We start from the raw sequence: 13571 nt of genomic DNA, 5'->3' as shown, positions 1-13571 counted from the left end.
CCCACTAAGAGAGCTTTCAGCTTCAATGCTGCCTTGCAGGCCAAGGCATCAAAGCATAACTCCTTGGGTGAGTTATGGGTGAGTTTTTTGTCTTATATTTTGTATTTTTCTTAAATCCTCTGCCTTTGAAACCCAAAACCCACCAAGAACAGAGCCTGGCCCGAAGGCACTTCCCAACTGTGCTCCCAAACCTAACGGTGTCCCGTTAGCTAGCTCGAGAAACAGCTGGAATGATGATTCATTTAGTCTGGCACTTTTATCAGACCCTGCAATGCTCAGCATTGCACTCGGGGAAAAATAAGATCTGCTCTCTCAGTGTACCCCGAACAAGTACTGCTGGGAACACCAGCACACATGAATCACAAAATCAAAGAATCGTCTAGGTTGGAAGAGACCTCCAAGATCACCCAGTCCAACCTCTGACCTAACACTAACAAGTCCTCCACTAAACCATATCACTAAGCTCTACATCTAAACGTCTCTTAAAGACCTCCGGGGATGGTGACTCAACCACCTCCCTGGGCAGCCCATTCCAATGCCTAACAACCCTTTCAGTAAAGAAATTCTTCCTAATATCCAACCTAAACGTCCCCTGTCGCAACTTTAGCCCATTCCCCCTCGTCCTGTCACCAGGCACGTGGGAGAACAGACCAACCCCCACCTCTCTACAGCCTCCTTTAAGGTAACTGTAGAGAGCGATAAGGTCGCCCCTGAGCCTCCTCTTCTCCAGGCTGAACAAGCCCAGCTCCCTCAGCCGCTCCTCGTAAGACTTGTTCTCCAGACCCCTCACCAGCTTGGTCGCCCTTCTCTGGACTCTCTCGAGCACCTCCATGTCCTTCCTGTAGCGAGGGGCCCAAAACTGAACACAGTACTCGAGGTGCGGCCTCACCAGAGCCGAGTACAGGGGGACAATCACCTCCCTAGCCCTGCTGGCCATGCTGCTTCTTATACAAGCCAGGCTGGCCTTCTTGGCCACCTGGGCACACTGCTGGCTCATATTCAGCCGACTATCAACCAATACTCCCAGGTCCTTCTCGGCCAGGCAGCTTTCCAGCCACTCATCTCCCAGCCTGTAGCTCTGCTTGGGGTTGTTGCGCCCCAGGTGCAGGACCCGGCACTTGGCCTTGTTGAACTTCATGCAGTTGGCCTCAGCCCATCGGTCCAGTCTATCCAGATCCTCCTGCAGAGGCTTCCTACCCTCGAGCAGAGCGACACACGCACCTAACTTGGTGTCATCTGCAAACTTACCGAGGGTGCACTCGATCCCCTCATCCAGGTCATCGATAAAGATATTAAAGAGGACTGGCCCCAGTACTGAGCCCTGGGGGACTCCACTAGTGACCGGCCTCCAACCAGATTTGACTCCTTTCACCAGAACTCTTTGGGCCCGGCTATCCAGCCAGTTTTTAACCCAACGAAGCGTACGCCAGTCCAAGCCACGAGCAGCCAGTTTTTTGAGGAGAATGTTGTGGGGAACTGTGTCAAAAGCCTTACTGAAGTCAAGGTAGACCACATCCACAGCCTTTCCCTCATCCACTAAGCGTGTCACTTTGTCACAGAAGGAGATCAGGTTCATCAAGCAGGACCTGCCCTTCTTAAACCCATGCTGACTGGGCCTGATCGCCTGGTTGCCCTGCAAGTGCCGTGTGATGACACTCAAGATAATCTGCTCCACGAGCTTCCCTGGCACTGACATCAAACTAACAGGCCTATAGTTCCCCGGGTCTACCCTCCGACCCTTCTTGTAGATGGGCGTCACGTTTGCTAGCCTCCAGTTGACTGGGACCTCCCCTGATAGCCAGGACTGCCGATAAATGATGGAAAGCGGCTTGGCCAGCTCCTCCGCCCAAATGAAGCCAAATACTTACTGTCTGATGTCTTCAGGCTTTCATGGGGTTCTCCGAAACCCGGTAAAGAGCCTCACTTCTATTTCTAGGGCATTTGCACAGAGTTAATGCCTTGGTGAGCTGTATCCCTCTCATTTGAGTGAAAACAGCTGATGGGTTCAAAAGTTACGTGTTCAAAAATGTGGCACGGATATTGTGGCTGATAGCTCTGCACTTCAGGGATTGCCCAAGTAATCCCGGCCATGGATTGCCCAAGTAATCCCGGCCGTGGATTGCCCAAGTAATCCCAGCCATGGATTGCCCAAGTAATCCTGGCCATGGATTGCCCAAGTAATCCCAGCCATGCACAGCCCCACTGCCAAGTCACAGCAGAAGGTGAAGCGAATCCAGATGTTACCAGCGGGGGTACATCTGGGAAGGCTGAACTTGCTTTGGCTGGGATGCACCAGGCTTAAAAATACTCCAGGTAGCAATCTGCAACGCACAGCAGCTGCTTTTGCTGGGTAAGCGGGGCCAAGTATCCTCAAAGCATCCCAGAAATGGGCAGTGGGACACTGCCAGCCCAGCGCTCATAGAGGAAGCAATTGCTTCCAACACAAGATGCTGCCTCCCAGCCATCATCCCATAGATTAGGCCACTTGTAACTCATGCCACCTTCAGGAACCACTTGCAGAATAGCTGCTGAGAGGTCCTAATACACGAGGAAGCCATAAATGTCTCTTCTGGCCATTTCCATCAGTCATTATGGACAGGAGGGCAGGGGCAGCATCTCTCACACTGTGCAGCCTCAATATTTCCTCCCTGAGAGCCACAAATAGCAATTGATCTCAAAAATATAGCAAAGGACGGCACGGCTTCCTCCCTTTTATGCTTAACAGCTTAATACGTTGGCTAGCGTGCAAGTTAACTATTGTCATCCACTGGACAAAAGCTGCTCGTGTCCACAGCAAATACCTGATAACCAGCCAAGAAAAGGAGCCGTTCCCAGAGCTTGGGAAAGCTGCCTGTGAGCACACGCTTTGAAGGGCTCAGCAACACAGCCCCCAACTTCACCGTGCTGTGCCATGCAGTCACGAGGCGTCAGCTTGGAACAAAGCCATTCAGACAGCCACAAAATTCACAACTCACATTGACCACTGTAGAGAATCCCATAAAAATAACAAAAAAGCACGAGGATGGTTACAGTAGACCAAACTATAGTACTACTATAGGTCAAACTATAGACCAAACTACAGTACTACTATAGGTCTACTACAGACAAACTATAGTAGACCAAACTGATCTACTCACTTCATCCCCTTACTCCTGAGTGCCCATTTCCAGCTGCTTTGGTGCAAAATACTCAGATCAGAATCACAGAACAGCCTAGTCACAACAATTTTTCCCTCATCACTACAAAATAGAAGTTGCACGAGCCCTTGCAGAACAAAGCTTCTCACCAATAATACATTTTTGGAGCAATCAGTCATGTACATTCTCACCTGTATGAGGTCTGAGCTGTTAAAAACGAAAAAAGGAAGAGGAACTGCCACCTTACCTGCTCTAAGTGGGGTGACATCCCACCACATGCTCCTCTCTGAAGCAGGAAGGAAAATCTCTTCAATCCCTGCGACCATCAGTGTTGGCAGAGAAGTATGATAAGGCTCCTACTGCCAAGAGACAATTCCAGCATAAATTTGCTCCTCCGCTATTGTCTCGTCCTTCGTGATGGATATCCTGCTTCTCCAACACACTGCTTTTGTCGACTGGCCCTCCCTCTCTTTTATCTGAAGTCCTCTGTAACATCTCTGCTCTGTTTCCATTCCAGTCATTTCCCAAATTTGGGCCGTTTCTTTTTTTTTTTTTTTTTAATTGCTCTCAATATGTCACTCTATATTACTCAACGGCAGATTTATTTAAACGTGTCAATGCTGTTGCTTAGCAGATCTGAATGCGCGTTACAGTTTAAGCCTGCTTCAGGATCACATGCTCTGCCTCCCGATGCTCCCAGCACGTCTGGACCATCAGGGAGACTGGGCAAAGAAAATTAAGTCCAGCTCTACAGGCAGTCCACTGACCTGTCTAGGACGGTGTCATTAGCAATCCATGTTAAAATACAAACACCAACAACAGAAAACAAGACAAAAAATACCACAAATCACCAAAAAATACCCCAGGAGACCCGGGATTTTGCCAAAAAGCCCACCCGATTTTCATCTCAGTCGGGAAGCGGCATCAGATGCTATTTGTCTTCCATTTTCTACCTTGTCCCTATGAGCTTGAATAGGAGCCCATCAAGTAAATGATCATCAAAAGCTCTGAAAGGAGTCCTAATACGGAGCTAATATCAGCTTTCCCCAAGCAGCAAGCTAATTTTATGTAATGGCCTTCAAATGCCGTATAAAAGGCCTGGAAAGCCCAGGTGAGAGCATGTTCTGACCTCTGAAATTAGACTTGGGTCTTTGCTGAGAGGGAGAAAATAATGTGCTGCTAAATCACACCCACAATGTTTTCTGCTCGGGCTTTCCAAGCTCTCCGACCAGCGGTGGCACAGGCTTTGTCTCTGCCCCCCAAGCCCCCCTTGCACATTCACAGCTCAGTAACCAGAGCACCTAATGGCTCTGCACAGCACCCGCAAGCAGAAATTCATCCGGAGACGGGAGCTGGCCCAAAATGTTTATGAAAAAGTCCACGCAAAGCTGAGGAAAATGCCATCTTCCTGCGAGGTGCTGAAGCAAGCGAATTGCCTCAGAAGGCACCGAAAGCCGCGGCGCGGCCGCTGACAGGACTTTTGTCCAGGCTTCAAGCAGGAGGCCTTCTCCACAGGCTTGTCTCCACCCTTGGTGGCTTCCACGTGTCGCCTGGGGAGAGTGGCTGGAAAGCAGAGGGAAAGGATCTGGGGTGGTGGTTGATGCTCTCCTGAACATGAGGTGCCCAGGTGGCCAAGAAGGCCAACGGCATCCTGGCTTGTGTCAGGAACAGTGCAGCCAGCAGGGCCAGGGAGGTGATCGTCCCCCTGTGCTCTGCTCTGGTGAGGCCACACCTTGAGTGCTGTGTTCAGCTTTGGGCCCCTCACTACAAGGACATCGAGGCCCTGGAGCATGTCCAGAGTAGGGCTATGAAGCTGGTGAAGGGCCTGGAGCACAAGTCCTGTGAGGAGTGGCTGAGGGAGCTGGGGGTGTTTGGTCTGGAGAAGAGGAGGCTCAGGGGAGACCTCATCGCTCTCTGCTCTTCAACTGCCTGAAAGGAAGGTGTGGGGAGCTGGGGGTCGGCCTCTTCTCACAGGTAACTAGTGGTAGGACTAGAGGGAATGGCCTCAAGTTGTGCCAGGGGAGGTTCAGGTTGGAAATGAGGAGACATTTCTGCTCAGAAAGAGCAGTCAGGCGTTGGGATGGGTTGCCCAGGGAGGTGGTGGCGTCACCGTCCCTGGGGGTGTTCAAGGAGAGGTTGGACATGGTGCTTGGGGACATGGTTCAATGGGTGACATTGGTGGTAGGGGGGTGGTTGGACCAGGTGATCTTGGAGGGCTTTTCCAACCTTAATGGTTCTGATTGTACGTTCACATCCCCAGGAAGTGATGCCACCAAGGGAGACAGCCCAACTGAAGACAAAACTTGCAGCAGGACCTGCCAGAATGGCTGCTGGGGGGCTCCAAAACCAACCCAGGTCCCTATGGGTGGTGCCTGATGTCTGTTTGCTTGCAGGCATGTATAAGAAGCCCTCCCCATTCGGATCAATGAAGAGGGCCGTCAAAGAAAGACCCTCATCACTCCACACACAAGACTAAGTGAGATAAAAGTACTTCTGAAAGGCAGCAGAGGGAACAATCCCACGCTGGCCCCGAGAGAGCCAGCTGGATGGGCCTAATGATTCTTTTCCAGCAACAGCTGTGATTGGGTTTATTTCCATTTTGCGTGATTAAAGAGAGAGACAGATAAAAGGGAGAACAAAAAGTCCAAGATTTCAAAAGGCACTAAAAATAAAACAGTTTGTATTCATTTGGCACCCTACCTTGACGGCATTTTGTACGTTATAGCTAAGCAGTCCTCAAAAACCCCAAAAGGAAGACGGAAACAATTTCCAGGCAGGGGAATCAAGGCACGGAAAGGTTAAAATACTCAGAATCATCAATAAAATCATCAGCAGTAGTGGGTTTAAAGGGCAGGCACTCCTGGCGCACCTTCCTATATTCATGGCCAAGACCCCTCTCTATTTATTCTTCACAGAGCCAAGGTAATTGTTTCCACCGCCCGGCAAGCGTAAATCGATGCAGAGGAGCCCAGCGGCTCCTCACGAGGAGTTCCAGTCCATTGAGCTGATACCAGTTAACTGTTTTTTTTCAGAGCCTGTTCGCACCTCAGAAGGAAAACAGACTTTCTCAAAATTAGGATGTACAAGTTTAGCGGCGGGATGCCCGAAATTAATCCCTTTATTTAAACGCTAACAACCTCAAGTGTCTCTAAGCAATTGTAAAGGCTTTATTAGCGAAGGCAATGAAAGCGTGTGAGCAGCCAAGTCAAGAAGAAGCCAAGGTTATCCGCAGTAAGTTTCCAAGCACTAACTTTGACAACAGAAGCTCACTCGAGAACATCTGTAGGGCTGAAGAGGAGGGCAAGGCAGCCGGCGAGGGATGCCAGCACCAGCTTGGGGCAGGGATGGATGGAGAATTCTCCTGGGAGCCTTTCCCGTGGCCATGGAGGGTGAGAAGGTGATTGGGAATGGCACGGGCATATCGTGGGCAAGTTGTGCCAACCTCCAGAGGTCCCTTCCAACAAGGCTTGTTCCATCAGTTAAACAAATGCCAAAGAGAAGTTGCAGGTTGTTCCTGGAGTTATCTGAAATGGATAAGGCTCTAATGTATAATGAAAAAAACTCTTCATAAGCTCTTCATTAAACTGGTGAATGGAGACGGGGAAATCTCAGCATTTTCCTCTCCTCTAAGGTTTACAGGTTGAGAGAGGAACGCACCTGGTCAATTAAGACACATGCACCAATTTCACGTTAAAATTCAAGGTGCTCCAGTTGTCGTAAGACTTGATGCCTGCAGGAGGTGATAACCATTCACGAGAACAACAATGTGTGATTCGATGGGCTGGATCAAAGTCAAGAGACATTTTAAGAGACGCTCCTTTCAGGATTCCTCTCCTGCCATCTCTCTGCTCAACCACTACATAATCATTTCCCCAAATCTTCTCATGTATCCAGCGCACAGAGACACACACAGGGTGTGCATATCCTAAACTGGATTCCTTCTGGTTACTTCAGCAGGAGGGAAAAAGAACGGGTCAGACACTTCCTTTGAATTCAAGGTGTCACTAAGTGACCAAAAAAAAAGGAAAGAAAAAGCTTTATCCCTCTGAAAACTCGGTACTGGTTCCTGAAAGGAAATCAAGGAATTCAGCTCTCTGGTTCTCACTGGAAAGCACAACTATTGAGTTTCTCCACAGCTGAAAGCTTTCTTCAGTTCCATTTCCCTTTCAGCTTGCTCTAACAGCTGTCTCACCGACATCCACGGCCGACAAAAATCTATAGTTCCTAGCACACCCATTTTGAAGGAGTTTCAAAGCGGAGAGCACAGTTTTCATCCTTTTATGGTCTATTAAGTCACAAGGCTGTCTTCCTGATTTCACAGGTCTTGATCCAGCAGAAAAACGACGCCAGTCGCTGGTTTTACATCAGCAGCCTTCAGGGGCACAGCGCAACACTCAAGGCTGGAAGTGCCAGGTGCTGGCTGCTCTTCCCTTAATTCTCTAAACCTCTGCAGCTCGATGGGAGCAGTCATTTAAGTGCTGGTAAACTTACTTTTAGATTTATTTTTGTGAAACCGAAGGTCAGCGAATGATTTTGTAATTAACGCTGCCACATACTTCCCAGCCTGATGCATACCACAAGCCTAATCTGCTCAACGAGTAGGCTTCAGGCAAGAGCTGGGCTGCTAATTTTGGGGTGTAAGGTGCCCCACAGGTCACCAGACCTTGCTGACAGATAGCTCAGAGCAAAAAACGTGTTTTACAGCCTCTGGAAGCCCCAGCTACCCCGCTGCAAGCACCCACGCCCCTCTGCAAACCTTGGCCATGTTTAATGAAGAGCTGGCTTCTGTCCATGCCTTGACCCCGGACAATCCTTCTTCCTCCTCCTAACGGCACCAGCTCACAATTTCCCTCTTGTCGGGGGTGACTTTGCAGATCAAGGCTGATCAGTCACATCGACTGCTTCTAAACAAGCCATCTGGGCACCCAAAGTGCTCCCGACTCTCTCCGAAGTCGACCTGAAGAAACACGCTGGTCTTTGGGGTGTGGGAGGAAAGTCTTTGATACGGGGAGGTCATCCCAATTCCAACCAGTGGGGGGCAACCACACACATACACAACAGCCAGCACCCTACTGCCTGATGCAGGTAAGAAATACCCTTTCTTAAACTCTTCTGGTGGATGGAAGTTGCGTGTTAGCTTTCCCATTCTCCCTTATTTCAGTCTGCGCCCTTCCTCACGACGCCTGAGCAGCATGCCATGAATATGTACAGTATACTCACTTGAAATTGAGGAAAAGAACCTAAATTCCTCGCATCCCCCTGCTCAGCAGCAGTTGTGCTGTTCTCACCATAAAGGAGAAGGACCAGCCATGCCTCGCAGAGCGAACCATGCAGCAGAGAAGAAATACTTTCCGTGTTGCATTTCAGAATGTATGAAAGCGGACAAAATTGCTGGAAAAGTTTCACCACTTTTTTCTTTTCCAGGTATGAGTGGTACGGGGCTACCCAACCTATGCGATGGAAAACAGCTGTGATCCAGCACCTGGCAGGTCTTCAACAAACAAAAAAACCTCATGCAGCTAAGCACCACGTGCAGGATATAAAGGAAAGAGGCAGGTGGAGGCCACGCAGGTCCCACTCCAGGTAAGCTGTGGCACTTCCAGCTCTCAGAAGACAGAGATGCAGCCCCCCCGACAGCAGCTTCCTTCGTGCTATGCTATCTGGAGACAAAAAGCTAGAACAAGCTGTTATCTTCCCAGCTTTGACAACACAGCAACCCAAATCTAATAATGCTTTAGCGAGAGGTAATCCAATAGTTTCAGCTGAGCAATTGTTTCAACAGGCGCAGTGTTCTGGTACAAAGGGAGGTCAGGAATCAATATTTCTTCAGTCCAACCCAAGTAGATCTTAAGCAAATGGAAAACAAAACGCTTGTTTTTCCTTCGTTGTCCTGGCAAGCTCAGAGCCCTTCCGCAGCCCAGCCAAGCAAGAGCATCTGTGCCCCAGCCAAAGCAGAGCAGGAGCAGAGCTGTGCCAGCTGCAGCAACATCCCCCAGCCCTTACCAAGACAAGTTGGGCACCGTACCTGCAGGAGACCTCAGGAGAGGACATCAGTCACAGCTGGTCATTTGGGCACTGGAAGCAAGGAGCCTGCACGTGAACTGGGTGTAAATAGTGAAGGACGAGGGATATTTTCAACAAAAAAAAGTAAAAAATAAAAATAAAAAAAAAAAATAAAGTCAACAGCCCAGTCACCTCTGATTTTTAAGGATATCCAACTTTTCATCCTAGTTATGTTCTGTCGTGAAACTCCCTTTAATATCTCTGCTAATCCAGGATGCCCAGTGCCATCATTTCCTGGGGAAAGGTTGTTGATAAACAACTGCTAAGGAAAAACGAAGCAAAAAAGAGCGAGCCAGCCGAACAGATGTCAGTGCTCTTCCTCCTCTGGCCTCCAATGGATCTTCTGCTCCCAAAACCGTTTTGGCCACACGGTTTTTGGTGGGTGCACCAAATGTGCTGTGCCACAAGACCAGTAAAGCCCTGGGGCTTTCCAGCTGGTCCCAGTGGCCCTGCACCCCGGGGAGCAGGCTGTCAGCCCTGGCACTTCACCCGTGCCTGGCCTTGACAGCCCACGGCAGGGGAGGGATGTGAACTGTGACGTTACGCTAGCTGACAGCGTTTAATGATGAATAAATGCCCACGAAACACGTGGGATGGGTTATTGCTTCAGCATGTACAAAGGAGACATTGAAGCATCAGGGAACTTCTCTTCCCACCTTCGGAGGGGGTAATACAACCCAGCAGAGCGGAAAGAAACGCAGAACATCGTTTTATCAAAGCAGCAACAGAATTTTCTGTCAAAGGGAAGATTTCACAACACGGACGCTCTTGGCACGGGTGGATTCCTGACAAAACGACAAAGCGACGTGAGCGATGTCCGATCGTCTCCTCGCGCGGAGTGCCGGAAAGCTTTCGGGAGCTTTATGAAAATCAGAGCTGCTTATGTTTAACAGCCGAAATGAAAAGGTGGGGGGGGAGAGCTTCCCCCCGTGCAGCTCTCTGGAAGCGGAGCTGATTGTGCTCAGCGTGAAGCACGCTGCTCGTCGAGCACAATCGTCACCTTCCCTCCCACCGAGCCGCAGGCACAGGAGCAACTCAACAATTTGCAGAAGAGCGTCCCTGCTTTTGTTCCTCTCGCCTCTCTCTCCACCCCCCCCTTTGACACAGGCACAGACGGAAAGAGTGACGATAATGCCAATTAGGTGATTTGGAGCCGGGCTCCGAGCTCCTCTAAATGCAGCCGCACGAAGCAGCAGGATTCTGCTGGTGACATTTGGGCCACAAATGAAGTCCCCCAGAGTAATAAACAATCAGGTGAAGGAATCTGGGAAGAAATTACCCGGCACACCTCATCTTCTTGGCCCCCATGAGATCCATCTAAAATGTGTTAATGCATCTGATTATGATCTAAATTATGTACAGAGGCTCCTGCCAAGTGCTCTGCGAAGTTTCTTTATTGTTAAGTTGGAAGCTGTTGAAGAACGGCCCAGTCATCAGGTTTCAAATTCGATTTGGGAAAAAAAAACGTTCTCCTGCTTCATCGCTGGCTCAGGACGCGGGGCTGCGGGGGAAGGTCGGTGTGTGGTTTTGCTCTGCTGAAGTAAGAGCAGGAGAAGTGGTGACAGGACTAAAGAGAGCCAGCCTACATTACCTGGCTGTGTGTCGTAACCGGAGCCGAATGGATTTTCTGTACGCAGCCGTGCCAGACAGTGACTGCAGTTGCAGCTGGCTTTCTGGAGGTGTTTTTCCTGAAAGGGGGCAGAAACACCGGGGCGTTCTCACACATGCACAAGCCCGCGTTCCACAGGCCATAAAACCTTGAAATAGTTCCTGAAAACGGTAAGTTTGATAAGAATGGCTTGGCTTGCAAAACATCGTGCGGGATTTCTCCCACGCCTGTAAGGGCTAGCTTAGCTGTCGCTTACTCTGCCAGGTTAGCCGGTACCCACTGCCCAACCCACTGTGGTCCTTGGAGGCAGGCAAGGAGGCTGTTTTTCTTCCCACTGTGCCACACCATCACTGGTTATTTAAATAAAAATAAAATAAATAAAATGATACACACCTCCCAGGGATATACTCAGTATATACAACTTGGGAAGAGCGCACAGATTTTTACAGGGCAAGCCTGACAACCCCACTTGCAGTCGGAGCTGCAGACCGACCCAGCCTGGGTTTTATCTTCTGCTGGCATCCGACCAAGCCTTCACGGCACCGACCAGCATCTGCTTTCCACCACAGTGCTGCTTTCCCCCGTTAGAAGCAGAGCCAAGGTCACCTTGCTCAGGGAAAAGCAGGTTTTAAAAGGAGGGTCCCATATATTAAAGGTCTTCTGGCTATTACCCCTGCCCTTCCAAACACAGTTGTAGCAACGACTGCATAAATACAGGCTAAGAAGGGTCCTAAGGGAGACAGCTAGCATATAATACCTCTAACATACTTATTTTGCACTATACATATATCTATGTATGACATATAGCTGTCTGCATCTCCGAGTGCACAGCCTGTCATCAGTATGGGGCTTCACAGTCCATATTCATTGCTAGTGCCCAGCGTATCAGGCATTTTAAGGTGGCAACCGACCTTGCTATGTCAAGACGGCCATCTGATACGAACAACAACTGCTGGTCAGAGCTAATACTGCTCCACAGGATGACGTTAGCATCAGACAGCCCCACTTAAGGTTGCATTGCATGCCATACGTGCTCGAGCTCGGATCTGAGCAGCTTAGCTTCCACCTCGAAAGGCCCAGGGTGGGCAGAAAGAAACAAAAAATGCGGATGTGAGGTCTAAAATGTTCACCTGAGATGTCCTCGGCCCATCTTTTCGTGTTTCTTCCTAAAAAAACCTGTTGGCGATGGTGAGCTGCGCTCCCGCCTGCAGTGAAATTCGGTGCAGAGACCAAAGCTGGCAGCGAGCACGTGCGAAACCCGGCCCGAGCCGAGCTATCAGACCTTGTCATCAGCAGATCTGCAGGAAATTAGGGATCAGGAGTACCACTGTCGTCTAGGGCTTTAAACACCAAAGATGCTTTAATGTAGGCTCACGGGCTGGATCTCAGCCAGCCAAGCGCACTGCTTGGGAAGGAAGTATTTATCGCGGCGAAACACTTCCTAAACGACGTGCTAGGTCCTTGAAAATAAAGCCGACACGAACCGACCAGATTTTAACCTGAAATTCTGTACGCCGGCATTCCCTCCTGCCGCAGGTAGGGCTGATTCCCTTACCCAGCACGCTGATTTTCTCTCCCCTCTTTTTTTAAAGAAGAAAAGATTTTTCTCTTTCAGTTTAACTTTGAGGCAAGATGGAAGACCAGAGCCTGGCCTCAAAGAAGTGAGAGCTTTTGAACTCCAAGTCAGCAGGCTCTCACGGGAGCTGAGCTCGAGGGCTGCTCTGGAATAAATCAAAAAGGATTTACTCTTTCACTCCAACAAGGCAGAACCTCCTCTCCCGCCCCAGATGTACGCAGACAGGCAGCTGGGGGCAGGGAGAGAGCTAAAAAGACACCAAACAAAACAAAAAGGTAACTCAACAACAAGAAGGGAGCTTAAACGAGCACCATTATGGCTCGATCGCCACGATCCCGTGAGCTAAGCACCATCCTGCAGGGCTGGATTTCCTGGAGGAAACCAGCAGCGCAGTTGCAGAGTCTGCTGGAAGCAGCTCAAGCCAAGCACACCCGGAGCAGATGCTCCGACCACGACACACAAGGACACACAGAGCTCCCGGAGAGATCTTCTGACAGCAAGTCAAACCAGGGGCTTGAACTGGTCCCGTGTCAGCAGGGCTGCAGCTGTGAAAAACCACTGATTTGCAGAGTTCAAGGCCAAACGGGACCTCCAGAGCACCCAGTCTGCTGCCTGCTGTCTGGGCCGTGACACTTCAGCCAGGTTTTCCTAGGAGCAGGACTTGGATCTGGCAGCCAAACCTAACCGTGGCGGCTCCCAGTGACAATCCACGTGCAATTTCCAGGCGGCTGGAGCTGGAGCGAACAGCTTTGCCTAGGACACAGCCGCCTTTCGGGGCCCTCGCATCCATCTGGCAGAGCACGACGCTCTAAAAATCGCTCAAAATCGGCGGTTTTGACAATACCCCAGGGTCTGCCTCTCAGCGAGGGACCCAAATTCCCATCCTCTGGCTCCACTACAGGAGCAACAGGAAAAGTGGAGGAGAAACGTGCTGCTGGCAGCAGTCTCCAGCCTCTGCGGTGCGATTGCCCGTGCTCCCCTGTCAACCACACGCCCCAGCATCAGCAGCCCATGGACTAACCCTTACACGGCGGACCTACCTCGGTTACAAAGCTTTTTGGGACAAAAATCTGCTCAGCGAACGAAACTAAAGAAGAAAAATTTTCAGATCACGCACGTGGTTTCAGATCCTCACCCCCCTGCTGTGTGCCAGGATTCGGGTCCTGAGGCACGCAGACGTCAAGCG

General features: G+C 50.2%; 1 protein-coding gene across 11 annotated transcripts in view; it reads right to left on the bottom strand.

The window, feature by feature from the left end:
- Positions 1–13571, bottom strand: part of EXTL3 (exostosin like glycosyltransferase 3) — a 133689-nt gene that overhangs the window by 40080 nt on the left and 80038 nt on the right. The window lies entirely within an intron of this gene.

The sequence above is a fragment of the Anser anser genome (assembly GCF_964211835.1).
Source record: "Anser anser genome assembly, chromosome: 3".
NCBI lineage: Eukaryota > Metazoa > Chordata > Aves > Anseriformes > Anatidae > Anser > Anser anser.
The sequence above is the reverse complement of the archived record's forward strand: the minus strand, read 5'-3'. Positions and strand labels throughout refer to the sequence as shown.